General features: G+C 35.6%; 1 protein-coding gene across 1 annotated transcript in view; it reads left to right on the forward strand.

The window, feature by feature from the left end:
• Positions 1 to 3404: 3404 nt before the first annotated feature.
• LOC137398474 (sulfotransferase 1C2A-like) overlaps positions 3405 to 15351 on the forward strand; it is a 36994-nt gene continuing 25047 nt past the window's right edge. Inside the window, exon 1 of the mRNA XM_068084594.1 lies at positions 3405 to 3463. The gene's annotated coding sequence lies outside the window, so the exon portion shown is untranslated. The remainder of the gene's footprint in view (positions 3464 to 15351) is intronic.

Consider the following 15351-nt stretch of genomic DNA (forward strand, 5'->3'; position numbering starts at 1 on the left):
GTAGTACCCTAGCAGAGTAGTACCCTAGTAGTACCCTAGTAGTCTAGCACCATAGCAGTTTAGTACCCTAGTAGTCTAGCACCATAGCAGTTTAGTACCCTAGTAGTTTAGTATCCTAGTGGTCTAGTACCCTAGTAGCCTAGTACCCTAGTAGCCTAGTACCCTTGTAGTCTAGTACCCTCGCATACTAGCATGTTAGGAGTGATCTACAGGTATGCCAATAAAACACAGAGAATATCCACCCTATTTCGATGTTTGCTACAAAGCTGGATAATAGAGTTCAATTCCCTTGTGATTCATACTTTTTCTATTACTCTTGGCATGGCTTTGAACAGACTAACAGATGCGGCTCTTATTATAGTAAAGATTAGAATTGTCTACATTCAACACTGACCTCAATATGTATGTATAAGTAGGTCAGTGAAGATTCAGAAGGCACACCAAATATTGAAGTTCGTGCAAAAAGCAAGCAGAAACTTTTAGATTTTTGATTGGACACACACTGTGTGAAGTCATATGGAGTCATATGACTCCATATGACTTCATATGACTTCAGTTACATATAGCAATCTTTTTAATACTACATGTATGTTCAGGTAAGAATGTGAGGAATATAAAGTCTCAAGAGCTTGATACTTACGCAGATGCAGAAAGCAATTTACAGTCGGATGCAGGTTTGATTGCTATTTTTGATTGGAACTCCAGCCTTCTGCCTTCCGGCCTTCAGGCATACCTGCTCCCTCTCTGCTTAAAGTGTACACTGTTATACAATTATTGATACTTAAAAATATGTTGAAAAGGTACAAAGGCTAACCTGATATCATAACCTTAACACGTTTGCTAGTCATTAGGAGAGTAGTGATGGTGTGTTTAACACTTATAGAAAGGATAGAATAAATACTGTACATATATAACTCTAAGCTCTACCAGGAATACTAAAAAGATGAGATAACTCCCTGTCTGGTCAGTGGATATATGCAAGTATATTTTCCACCTAGACAACTCTAGTCCTGTAACTGGGTGGCTGTGCATGTGATGTGTAGAGGGGGAAATTCCAAGTTGGATGCTCTGTTTAGGTATCTGCAGAAAAAATGGAGTTAATACTGTTCATATGTAACTCTAAGCTCCACTAAATTGTACTTGAAAAGATGAGATGACTCCCTGTCTGGAGATTGTGTATACATATATTTTTCACCTGAAGAGCTTTAGTTCTGTTCTTGGGCAACTGTGCCAGCTGATTTGGCATAGAGGACAATTCTGAATTGAATGCACTGATATTCAGAGATAAACCTGCTGTTTGTAGGTCAGGTTTGTTTGTGTAGGTCATAGCTGCTCTCTTCTCATCATAGGAATTAGCTGTATATACATGCAGATCAAGTTTTACATCTTGCTGATTAGTAATTTGAGAGGTAAGTTAATTTTATTTCAACAAAATTATTTGTAAATTAAAAAATTGTAAAATTTATAATTTACAAAAAAATTTATAAAGAAACAAAATATTAAATATCATTTTAGACAGAAACGTTTTTCATATTATGCCATACAAGAATATTATAAAAAGAAAAAAAGAGCAATAGTTAGCCAATCAAACCATTTATTTGATTTTATTGGCTAACCATTGCCATTTTTTACGACTTTTATATGGCATAATTTGTAAAATATTTTTGTTTGAAATCAAATTATTGCCAATGTAAAGATAAATTATAATATAATAGGTAAATTTTAATTTACTCTGACTGCTGTACTTACCATAAAGGAAAAGTATGATTGTTTAACATTGTGTTACTTGGTAGAATTTTAAGATGTTTCAGTTCCCCTACTCCTGCTGTAGAAACGTAAACATCTACCAAACAATCTCAAATGAAATGGATAAAGGATAGCAGTAAACTTGGAGTTATCTTCTCGTTGCTGTTTTTGATAATACTATCAATTACTCACAGGCATCTCAAAAAGTAACACTTACAACATACATTGAACGCGTTTGTAATAAAATAAGCATTTTGTTAACGTAATCAGTAAATGTTAACCCTAAGCCAGCAATAATTTTTAATCGCAATTAAAAACCTTTTGAAGTCTGGGCCTAAGGAAATTTGGAAAATTGTTTTCTACGGTAGGCTATCCTACTTTCGTGTAGAGCAATCTTTTTGGTAATTGTGCATATTTGGTTGGTACAATGCGCATAAAACGCGCGTTCGTTGTATGCGCGTTGTAAATTATAAATATTAATAATAATATTAATGTGTAATAATAATAGTAGTAATAATATTATATTATTATTCAATATTCTATTTACATTTATAGTCTGTTAATAAAACAGTTCTAAAACATTACAAAAAGTGTTCTATTTATTTTCTATTGACTGTTGTATGTGCGTTGTGATACTAGTGTATGCGCGTGGTATAAGCAATGTTTGTGCGTTGCAAGTGCCTTGTATGTGCCTTGCACACGTGTTGTATGCAGGCTGTACCGACCTAAGATGCATCGTTACCATCTTTCCTAAAGCTTTAACCTTGACTTCTGGGGGACGGAAGTGGCGCTCATTATAGTAAAGGCTGGCAGACCCGTGCGCAGCTAAAGATTGATTCACACAATATCCGCCGTATGACGGCGTTTTCCTCTCAGCGTTCATCGTCGATTATGTGAACCGTGAATCGATGGTATCGATAACGAAACAACACAGATGCGTTGGGAAAGTTTGCAACTGTCAAACTTTTCCGATATTTTGCCGAGTGTCAACCATTGCCTGTACAATGCGAATAATTTCGGCGATAGTAATTCGTGGTTGATGATGCGTGAATTTTTCGATTTATAATAGTCGCTGCAGGACTAGCATTTGATTCAGGCATGCAAAAAAGAGGAGGTTTCTTTGCGAAAAGTTAAAAAGTTTTAGGAGAACACTGCCTCACAGTATTTGCTGATGCTAACACAGGTGGGTTTGTGATACTGTGTACATTGTTATCATCGACGAACATCGAAGTATTGTGGCATCAACACCGAGATACGGCGATATAGTGTGAACCAGCAGTAGCTAAAGCAGAAATGATAGCTATATGCACAATTATTCTGAAGGGGCAGAATGTGGTCAATAAGTGCATGTGTATGAGTGTTGGTCTCACGATTGGGAAGTCACTGGTTCAAAGCCTGTATAATGCATTCTTTTCTCCCAAACTCCAACGTGGATTCGGACAGACGACAGACACGACTCCTATTATAGTCCGCATTACTATATGACAAGTGACGCAACGCCCAAAACGGCTTCAGAGTTTCAAAAAGAATAGTATTGCTGATGTTAGACGCCAGTATATTAGCTTCACTCCGTATAGCCAGTCTAATCTGAGTTTAATCAACAAGCTCCGCCCCCACTCGAAAGCTCGCAGACGCAAGTCTTAACGTAAAGGTATTCTGTAGCCAGTGCCCAGCCAGCTTGGACTGCAAACAGCGCTTGCACGTTGCAACCATCCAGGTAAAGCTTAGTTACGTTATAGTGCTAATAGCTATTTATACGCCTTTACACGAAAGTTCCCAGAGTTGTCATAAGTTACAGTACATGCATTATGATTGTTCATATAGAAACAATTACTAATGGTTGTCTGATGATACCATAAGTTTACTGGGTTAACAGTACAGATTAAATTGTGTTGTCATCTGTTGTTGATTAGTATTTTTGTAACGTAATATTTTTGTTAGTTTGAGCATAACAGTGATAGCAAGCTAGCTTTGCTGATTAAAAAGCGTTTTTATTTCCTTCAAACGAGTATCAAAAAACACCAAAAAAGGTCTGATAATCCATTCACTGACAATTAACTTAAAAATCGTCTGTCGTTATTGTTTCAGGTGCACAAGCTACAGTTTTTTTCACATTATTGCTGAACAGTGTTACTTTGCTCATTCCTTAATTTTGTGTTTTTCATCAAAAAGTGGTAAGAAGCCAAGCTAGTAAGCAGTAATGGAATTGTCTCCTCCTTAGAAAACAAAATGGGATTCTCACAACCGGTTTTTAAACATTTCAAAGGACAAATATGGACTTAAGGTAAAAACCTTTTTACGATGCCATGATTGAAGCTAGCAGATAACAAGATTGATTGCGAGTGTTGCCTTGCAATAGTCATCCTGTCAAATAGATATTTGTATAGAAGTGGTACTAACATTATTGTGTCAGTCATTTGCCTTTTGCACTGATATCATCGTAGCTAAATTTTCTATAGCTTTAAAAACTACAGCAGGGAATTTTACTACTTCAATGTTAGTTATAATATGCAGGTTAAAAACCCAAATCTTGTTTCTCACAAGGGTTTAACCTGCTATAGGCTTTACTCAAAAATGGGGACTGTGAACCCAGAGCCTATGAATATTCAGATTGGTGAACCGATGCTGTGACAACTGCACCAATCGATCGCCTATATAAGTATTGATTAACAATTGCGATGCTACCTTTACTCTGTTTTGTCGACGCATCTGACGATCTATCACGACGAACTGAAATGTCTTGGTAGTTGTAAATATAACACTCAACGTACGCCATTTTTTCATAACTGCGGCGAGATATGTTACTATTCAAATCAAATTTGAGAAGTTGCTTCCACTTGGCACTTTACGTTATATGGAATTTTTTGCGTAGAAGGCCCTACAAAGCAACAACTGCATAATTTTTTTTAATTATCTGGTACCAAGTTTCCATACAGTGATAGTATGGTGGCACCCGGACACACCAGTGCAGAAACGCTTAACCGTGATGAAAAGTCGTAAATGTTTCCTAGTTGCTATAGTATGGCAATGATTGTGCGATGCCAATTATCATGGTTTAACTTTAAGAGATCAAGAGCTGACCAAACTACTAATTTAATTAAATTTAATTAATTAAACTAAACTGTTAATAAAATTTTAATAAAATTATTGTTGGCTAGCAATTTCAACATCTTTACATACAAATCCAAATTTTGTTGCCTTTTACTATTTATGATTCTGCATACTCAATCTGGTAGTCAATAAATGTTTCACTTTCAGGATCCATACAGCCTTCTCTTTCATTATTTTCAAGTAAAAACCGATAAATTAGAGCATTTCAACAACAAAAGATTCTGCAAATGAAGCAACAGAGAAGCATGACCTATGCGCAAGTGCAACGTTGTTGGTCGCTAAAGCCGTTTCCATGGCGAAAAGATGGTGCACCCGCATTTGTGTTTCACTTCCAAACAGCAATACTGAGTTATAACAAAATGAGAGTGACATGGCTGTTTTCAAGACGACATTGCAGCACCATATAGGGGTGTATCACTGTGTGAAAACTTAGTAAGTGTAATGTGCTACGTGCCTGTAGCCTAAGTGAAACGGGTGTATGCAGACATCACGTGCATAAGCTGTATGAATGAAGACACTGTTTTCAATTAAATAACAAGTTAAAACTAACTGAAACCAGTCATGTTCACTTTTAGAAATGTGTGCAAAGTATGTGCTTAGTCACGGTTGATCAAACATTAGTAAGGTAATTATAACTGGTGACCTAAATATTTAAAACTGACCTACAAATGGCAACTTTAGGAATTGTTTATACAAAGCTTGCTGGTAATGATAAATGTGCCCCATATAGGATACTAGTCAAATGCCTGGTAAAATAGTTACCTAATGTACATACACATACTGTTAACATGTCACATACACTCACACCTATACATATGAATTGACACTCTGAACCTTGACAGCCGGTATTCAGACATTGCGTAGGGTGTGTCAGAAATATTAACGGCTGGAAAACAAGCATATATCCGCATGGCTGTTTACAAATGCTACTGGGTACTGGTAAGGCTACTGGTTTATAGTGATATCATAATAGAATGTTATATTATTATTAGTGGAAATATTAACAATATAGGTAAGGAGAAGGCTATTTATCTATAAGTCTATGACGGAAACGCCTAAGGCGCTATAGATTAGATGTCAAGCACTGTCACTTGTGACAGACTAATACCAGCTCATATGAAGTTAGTAGATTTACACTAGTAACAACAAACTAGTAAGTAGTGCCAAGAGATGCCGATTATTAAAATAAGCTAGTTCAAGGCCATCTGCTCTTTGTGAAAGTTGTACAAGTTCACATTAATGCATAGCTCAGCTGACATCAGTAACTGTTATGCTATTTGTTGCTATGGTAACAACCAAAGGTGAATCATAAAATACGAAATGCTCTGCTGCATTGTGAAAATTAATGTTTTGTGCTTTACTGATATGCTGATAAACTGTCAAAATTGCTAAAAAAAAAACTAGTTGCTGTCAGCATGCTATAAATAGTGCAATTGCTGTCAGCAGGCTATAAATAGTGCAATTTTAATGTCAAGTTTCTTCAAAAGTACTGATAGCAAAAATAATAAAAAAAATTCTATATAAGTGAAATATTTTATTTTTTGCACTTGATTTCTAAATTGGAAATAAAATATGCCAGTTTTAGTAGTGGTAAGATAACTTCTATACAATGAGGAGTTGCACTGCCTGATGGAGCCGAGTTAATACAGTTGTACTTTGACATACGAGTGCCCAACATATGTGTCATGATCACAAAAACCATGGTCAAGTCGGGATGATAAGATTTAGAGTTATCTACACTGGCAGAAGGAGTAATTTCTCACAGCTATTTTGCAAAAAAATTGATTCTAGCTTAATTACAGCAGATTCTGTGGTCAAAAAACTGAATGCACTTTTACCATTAGTGCGAAAACATAGTTCCGAAAAAACTGGTTTAAAGTTTGAGAAACGAAAACCAATGCACAATTTTGTTTACATTTTAAAACGTCATAGCAACAACTATCAAGAAGTTGTGATATTTATCTAGATTTCTGTATTTATATTAAAAAAATAATGCTGAATTTAAAAATCTAAACAGATTTTAGCTGGTTGTCATAGAAATAGCTTTATATTCATAAAAAAATTGTATTACTTAATTTTGCAGATATTAAAAACGGCTTGGCAGTATCGCGATATTGGGCACAGCCAAATCATCAACAAAATCTTTAGAAAAATAACAACCGTAACATATTGCACACCATCAATCGTTATATACTTCGATCTTGTAAACTCGAACGATTGTTCTTAAAATTAAATCTGAAAACAATCTTATAAAATCGAATAATTATTCTTACAATTAAGTATTGTAATAAGCTTGTAAGAATTGTTAGGAAAATATCATCGTAATTCCCTTTACTTTCGCTGCTGTTGACATCACTTGGAATACCAAAGTACTCATTATAAGTGTCCAAAATGTCAAAGTTATCTTTAAAATCGGCAAAAAGAAAACGATTATATTTATCAAACGCCATTTTTCAGTACTTCCTGTTTAGCATAGCAACGGTTTTAAGGGTTTTTCCGAGGGTTAAAGACTTCTATTGGCTAAACTGACTTCAGATTCAGACAGATCACTCATTGATTGGTCCAGATGCACGTGTTACAAAAATCGTTACCAATATTATAAATTCAGTTAGTGCAACTTCAAAGTCGGATAACTCAACTTCGTGATTTGCGACTTAACCTTGGTTTCTGTGACCGCGACCCATATGACAGAATCGCGATAAGAGCAAAATTTTGAGCGAGCTTTCACCTTGAGATACGAAACAAATTTGAGAAACAAGCATACAAGCCGGTTGTCGCCAAGTATGCCAAAGGTCGCTTTTGAGAACAACATCGCTTGGTCTTTCGTAAGTTTAAAAAAGTTTGAATCGGGTTGGCTAAAGGTGACAGCGAGGCAAAAAGCCCCAAACTAGGAAAGAGCTCATAAAAATCAAAACGAAAACAAAATTAGAGTTAAGTTTCGTAAAGGATAAAAACTTAGTTTAAAGTGTGTGTTTAGTAAGTTAAATTCATTTAAGTTAAGTTCAAGGTATATCTTATGTTACCTAACGTCACAAACGTTTTGTGTATCAAACGAGTTGCTGTCAAGTCTCTCATACACCAGTCTGGAAGGTATGAACTCTATACAGTACTGTACACAGTAATGTTACATTTTTTGCAGATCATAGTTACTAAATACATGTAGGTATTTATTACTTTGTGAGTGTGTATGTAATGATTACACTTGAATAACAATAACCATTACGACAATTAAAACATGTTATTCCATTGTAGTCGTAGTACACTGTCTTTAAATGGTTCTTTTATAATACTGAAACGAATTAATCTGTATTTATTTTTTTATGGGAAATACTGCATTGAGTTACAAAAAAATTGACACCTTCGGATCAAATGTTGAGGTATGAATAAATTGTAATCCAATTTCAAAGAAATATACACATAAATATGGCCTAGTAACATAACATTTGGGATAACAAATGTATGCTTTTGTACAATCACTTGAAACTAAAAGAGGGTACAACCCTTAACTATTCATTTTTTTAATTCAAGGCGGCTTGTGATATATTCGAAACCCATTCTATGAACTGTCAAAGCTTGCAAAAAAGAAATTTGGTGAACAGGCTATAACCTTCTCTAGTATGTTCATGATTTGGCACAATTTAAAAAAAATCCAGGTTACTATAGCAGTCCTTGCAAAATTTTAGAACATTTTCTCAAGCAACATAATGCCTGATGACTTGTTGTACTCTAGTTAGAGGTATGCCATTGAGTCACATGGCAGCATACAAAGCTGAGTAAAAGCAGCATACTTGCTCAGCAGCAGTTGTGCTAGGCAGCAATAATTGCCTAGCAAAAGTTAGTTTTGCTCAGTCACCTTAGTAGAAGCAGTTAACCTCTAAAACGATCAACTGACCACTCAGCCTGGAAATCATACTGAAATTGTTATCTATAATGTTGAAGAGATCAAGCTAACAGTGTTTGTACAAACATACAAATCATTGCAGCGTAAGCACTGACCTGTTTCAAAGTCACTGCTTACGCTGCATTTTGATAAGTTTCATTGAGGCGAATATACATCAAGTATTTGATAGAGTATCAGTGTTTTGACAAGCTCGGAGCCGTATAGCTTCACAGAGTCCCGGGACCAACAGAAGCGTATATAGGAGCTCGCTCGTTTCCAAACAAATAGGCCGCGCCCACTATTTTTATATAAGTTATAATGGAGAAGCCGCAACATTAATCCAACAAAAATTACTCCCATCGGCAGTCGCTCTGAAATTAATTGTTTCATTATACACTATTTGAAAGAGGACAAAATTTCCTACAAAAATCTACTAATAGGTTTTTTGTAAGAAAGTAAAGTAAATGCAAAAAATGAAGGTATTGAGAGCAAGGTATGAATATTACATTGCAGATCAGTATGTCGATCGGGTTTGTTTGGAAACAAACACTTTTGTTTCCGGTTTTAGTCGCGGGACTCTGTGAAGCTATACGGGTCTGGACTAGCTAAAGAAGTTTCATGCCTAATTGTTAGTCAGTATTGAATCTAAAGGCAGGTTCATACTATATTGCCAGATCTCGGCAATGATGCCACAATACTTCTGTAATCATCGATGATAACAATGTTCGCACTATCACAAACCCATCCGCGTTTGCATCAGGAAATTATCTGTGGCAGAGTGTGTTCTCATTTTTCAGTTTTAATTTTTTAGTTTTAGAAAACCGCTTTGTTTTTGCATGCTTGAATAAAATACTATTCCCACAGCGACTATCATAAACAAAAATAAGTAAATCACGCAAGACTACCCAAAACTAGGTTCACATTGTAAATATGAAAGTGAAACATTGAAATATCGGGAAGGTTTCACAGCTGCAAACTTTACCGACCTTTCCGCATTGCTTATCAGTACCCGGGTCCACATAATCAACGATGAACGCCAAAGGAACGATGCCAACATACAGCAATATAGTGTGAACCAGCCTAAAGCATGATTATCTGACAGCTTTTTGCCAAAAAATAAATTAAATTACTTCACATAAAGTATGCTTTGTTAAAATATAAACTGTTTAGTATGTTTGTACAGTGTTATATTTAGTGTTACTATTGTATTGTATTACTGCTATTTTATTCAGTGTTACTAATACTCTGACAGTTCTGTGTGCCATAAGAATGTAATAGATATGTGCACAACTAATCTTTTTTATCCATAGGCAGCCGTTGGTGCAATCCACAGGTAGCGAGCTCGGCTGAGAGTATAATTATCTTAGTTTAATTTCCATGCAGTGCAATCTTTTTTCTAATGCCCTTAGCATTGCTTCAGATGAACGAACGCGGCCCTTACTATATATAGGTAAAGTTTTTAGAGAGTGCGGAGTGAGATGATGTTCCCAAGTTAAACATGTACATAATTTCCTTCCTTTTTCTCGTTTACTGGACTTTAACGAAATACATTTTGATATGCAATCTGACTTCATTTCAGCTGCCAATATTCAATATCCAATAGTCAATCTAAAATAAGACAACTGAACGAAGTTCAAGTTTTCCGAAAAAAATCTCGGGCTTTAAAATTTTTATTTCAACTCTCAACATCCGGTTTAACTATTTGAAGAAAAGCCTTTTAATAATCGGCGTTCATGACAATGTTTGCTTTTACGATGCGAAGCTAGATGCAGGCATCTGGCACTCCTTCATCCCTTATCAATATGCATACAACCAAGGAGCATTTAAACAGTCTAATGTTGTTTGCTAGGAAACAAATTCCAAGTTGTTTGTTAATGCTCATGACAGACACCTGGTGAGTTCTCATTGGTATGTAAAACTTAATGGTAAGCTAATGACAGGAATAGGCCATAATTTATACATGTTTACAGTAATGTAGGTTCCTTGATCGTAGACCTCGTAATAACTCTTCATCAACTGTGTAGCACTTAGAATAGCATAATTCCTTTTGAACCGAATACCAATTTGAAGCTCGAAGCTTGTAGTACACAATGAAAGAAACAGAAATCAAATACAGAAAATATTCCTTATTCCGAACTCTTTCAAAGAAGTGATGATTTAGAAGTAACTGAAGACATAATGGTTGCAGTACACTGAGTCTGATAGAGTCTGTATTTGTTATGAATAGAAATAGTTTTAGTATAAAGCTTTTGTTGTTAAGGAGAAAAAACCTTTCAACTCTATTTTTTGTCTTTGCATATACAAGTAGGTCTCCTGATCCATGGCCATATTAACAGCTTTACATCGACTGTGAAAGTACTTGGAATAGCACAATTCCTTTTTAACTGAATATCGTCACGAAGCTCCAAGTTTGTAGAACTCAATGAAATGAACAGAAATCAAAAAGAGTAGATGGTTTTTTCACTCTTCCAAGGAAGTGATGTTTTAGATTTAACTGGAGAAACATAATGAATGCAGTGCACCGAGTCTGATAGAGTGTGTACTTTTTGTTATGAATAGAAAAACATATAGTTTTAGTGTAAAGCTTTTGTTATTAGAAGTTTTCTAACTTTGTCTATTTTTGAGTCTTTATTATCAATAATTTAATCAGTGAGAGAAGACAACTTCAATCAGTGTATCATTAGAAACAATTGTTCTGTCAGCAGATATTTTTCATTTCTCATTTGACTAGAAGTTAATTCAGTATTTCAGCAGTATCTCAAGAACTAATCCTCCAACCGGCTAGAAGCATTTGATTGCTTTGTGATATACATATACATATACATGCTTTTGTGATATACTCGTCATATACATGACGAGCCTAATGGCAAGATCTCTAGTCGGCTGGTGTATTAGTTCTTGAGATATCGGAAACAATTTTTCATTGAGTTCTCAAAGCTTGAAGACTCAATATGCTATTCAGTTCAACAGAAATTATGTAATCCATCGTTTATTTTACGCCATCACCCTGTTTGCGCATGCGCTCGCCCATGAAAAAGCCGCCATCTTTGTAGAAAACGATCGTTATTTTCTTGATTAATAGTATTTTTCAGTGTTGTGTTGATACTAAATTAAAAAATTTGCAAACGAAGCATTGTTTGCAACAATTAATTGCAGAAGCTTTGAGTTTTTAACGATAAAAGTTGTCCATAAAGATGACAGACAACGATAGAATGACATCACGAAAAACGAAGGATTCTAAGAACTTCCACAGTTGATGGAAAACTGTTAATATGGTCTAGACTCTGGGAACTTGCTAAAAACAATATAATAATAGATAAATACAATAGACATGGTTTTACTGAATGCGTGAAGTATATTTGTGAAAAAACATTGACAAATGAGTTTGCATGAAAGTGTAAACAGAAGCACATCGTTTTCAAACTACGTCCCATTTGAGCCGTGTTAGAAAGGGATTCCCATCTAAGGCGTTTTCTTGACGGCGGCGATTAACTGTTCGTTGTTTAGCTTTTAAAAGCTTGTGATCACATTCCCACATATTTTGCACCTACAACACAGCAGAGTAAAACATGGTGAATCTTTTGATACCAAATAACTGTAATGTGAATTTTGTTGCAAGTCAACTTTTAAAGTTTTACAAGCTTAATGCATTAATATGATATTCAGTTCAAAAGGAATTATGCTATTCTAAGTACTTTCAGGGTTGATGTAAAGTTGTTAAGATTGGTCTAGGATCAGGGAACTTGCATGTATATACATACAAGGTTAGGCTTGAAAGGGATTAGAGATCATTGCTACCTTTTCCATTCCTAGTCAAGCATAACAGCTGTCCTATTGCGTGAGACTCGAGAATAGATGTGTTTGCATGGCTCTCAAAACTGCCGAGAAATACAGAGAAGCCTTAAAATATTGAGTGTAAAAGAAATTAGTGTAAGAGGTACTTAAAGGTAAACTTACACCATTGAAGGGATACAAATGAAAATAATCTGTCCATTCAAATCTCAAAGTCTATCGTTTGGTCAGGCTAGGTATAGCTACTAAAAATTAGGAAATAAATATCCACTTTGTGCTGAATTTGATCTCTTAACCTATCAATCTTCAGGCAATATGCTAAAGTTAGCACATTGAGCTACACGCGCTTGATGGATTCATTGGACGATATATGTCGCTATGTGGGTGAAAGTACGCATACCGTTCTGCATGGCGCAACGTGATTTTATGCTTGCTCTCACGGCTCTATTAGTAAGTTTAAATAACTACATGTAGCTTGGTCAAATTAGCCAGGCTAATGGCAAGTGGCAGACAACTACATTACCTGCCACTGTTTTATTAGTTGTTTTTCAATACCTATGCAACACCGAGCATATTAAGCTAAGACATCAAGCTTTAATTTGCTGTAAGTCATCTCTCCCTAGACCTACCAGTTGATGTAAGTCATCTCTCCCTAGACCTACCCAGTCCAGAGATTTAATAGTTTGAATGAGATCATTTCTTTGAATGCTCAGGTTCAAGGTTCAAGGGGGAATGCGGATCCAACTCTGAATCCAACTTCGAATGGATTCAGAGTTGACCTCTGCCGATGGATTCGTATCCTAACGTTTCAATGATTCGGAGTTGCACTTTTTCAATTTTTCCAAGACTAGCGATGTACTCCCCACCAGAACTTGTTATACTAGACCCGCTTTCGGGTCAAGGTCACTTTTCAATTCAAACTTCATACATTTGTTGCTCTAACTCAGCCAGGATACCGGATCAACATTTTCTTTATTATTAATAATATGATTATCTATCTAGATTACAACAGTTATTATTATATTGCAACATAATTTACTATCGGCAATACAATTATTATTTCAAAGTCGCATGAATGACAATCATTTTTAGTGAAAACAGTTTTTTTATGCTAGAAGAGTTAAACCAAGGAAGAGGGCAGCACCAGTGTAGTGGGAATCTGCACAATCGGTAGGTTCGGTTGTTTAATGAATAAGGCGATGAAATAAATAAAAAGGTAATTATCTGATCATTGTCGTATGACCAACCTTTCGTTAGCAATAATAGTTGGAATATACTGGGGGGGGGGGGGTAGTATGATGAAATGTGCAAAGTTTTTTTTACCTCTACTGAGAAGAGCTTAACTGGGTTTTATCAATTCAAGTCCATTTGCAGTGAGTGTTTCTGTAACATCAAATAGTAGTCTCACTGCAGATGTCTTCACATAAATTTAGCAAAGCGAATTTGCGGTATTTCCGTTGGGATTTTACCGTTTCTATGATTTGCAGTGGAAGAAACTCTGAGTCTATTCAAAGCATGGAAACCCTGTAAATGTGCAGTACTGCATAGTATAGTTATCTTTCATGTTTCAAAGCTTATCAAATTCCATTCGCTAAAGCTCCTAACCGGCAGTGATAAAATACTTCACTCTTATCACTCATCCCGTTTGGAGTTGGTTTATCTCTTTACATTTATTGGTTTAGCCTTAGTGTCTTCATGCCGCTCAAAGGGTGATTCGACAACGCCCCCTACTCATTTTTAAATCCTGGTTAGAATAAATATGCTTTCAAAAGTGTCTAAAAGTTTTCTTATTAACTGTTTTAGCCTGTGGTCATAATATGCATACAAAGCCGTCTCTTCGTTAAGACAGTTCATTAATGTTAACTTCATTTCGATCTTATTTTATGACCCCAAAGAATTCCTTATCTTTTCCAATGAAGCGAACTAGTCCACAACATGCTTAAGTTGTAGATAAGTGTCCACGAACCGTTACCCAGGCTAAAAGTATCTATTGAATCACTTATCACACAGTAACTCGGCAGGCGCGCAACTCCAAACCCGCATAGAGCGTATCACATGCCCCACTTGGTATTACATAACCCATTCTATTTAGCAGCTTTGCTCTTGACACACATACTGCAAGACCTTTATTTGAACGCCACTTCTACTACAATGCCACTAAATGGAAAAGGGTTAAACAATACTGCACCGTGTAGATGTTTTACGATATCTAAATCCAAAAGCACCCTTACTTTACAATCATTGACATAAAAACATCCAATTTTTATATATGTGCTCTATTATAATAAATTAAAAATTAGTTGCAAAATTTTTGCTAATAAATTTTGTTACTAAAATCTAGGCACCTAATTAGTTTTTCTTTCATTTAGGTTTGTAGTTTGTTTGACGGGATGTTTTAGCTCAAAGGTTATTTTAGTAGTTGCAATCATGCATTATTGTGTAGGATACTATAACGACTCGTGTGCATGAAGTTATTAACAGCCAGCTTCCTATAATGCTTGACGAAAGGCAGGAAAGAGTTGACACAACCTCAACAGCTGGCTGAACAATAGGGTGTAGCAAAAGTCGTTCTTCGTTATTTTTGTTACGCTTTTTCGTTATATTTTCATTAGGGCGAACTTCTTCTGCCACACGATATCAACACATTAGGGCGAACTTCTTCTGCCACACGATATCAACACATTAGGGCGAACTTCTTCTGCCACATGATTTCAACACATTAGGGCGAACTTCTTCTGCCACATGATATCAACACATTAGGGCGAACTTCTTCTGCCACACGATATCAACAATAACTTATCTCAAAATTAAAATTTGGCAAT

This window comes from Watersipora subatra, chromosome 6, assembly GCF_963576615.1.
Source record: "Watersipora subatra chromosome 6, tzWatSuba1.1, whole genome shotgun sequence".
Classification (NCBI taxonomy): domain Eukaryota; kingdom Metazoa; phylum Bryozoa; class Gymnolaemata; order Cheilostomatida; family Watersiporidae; genus Watersipora; species Watersipora subatra.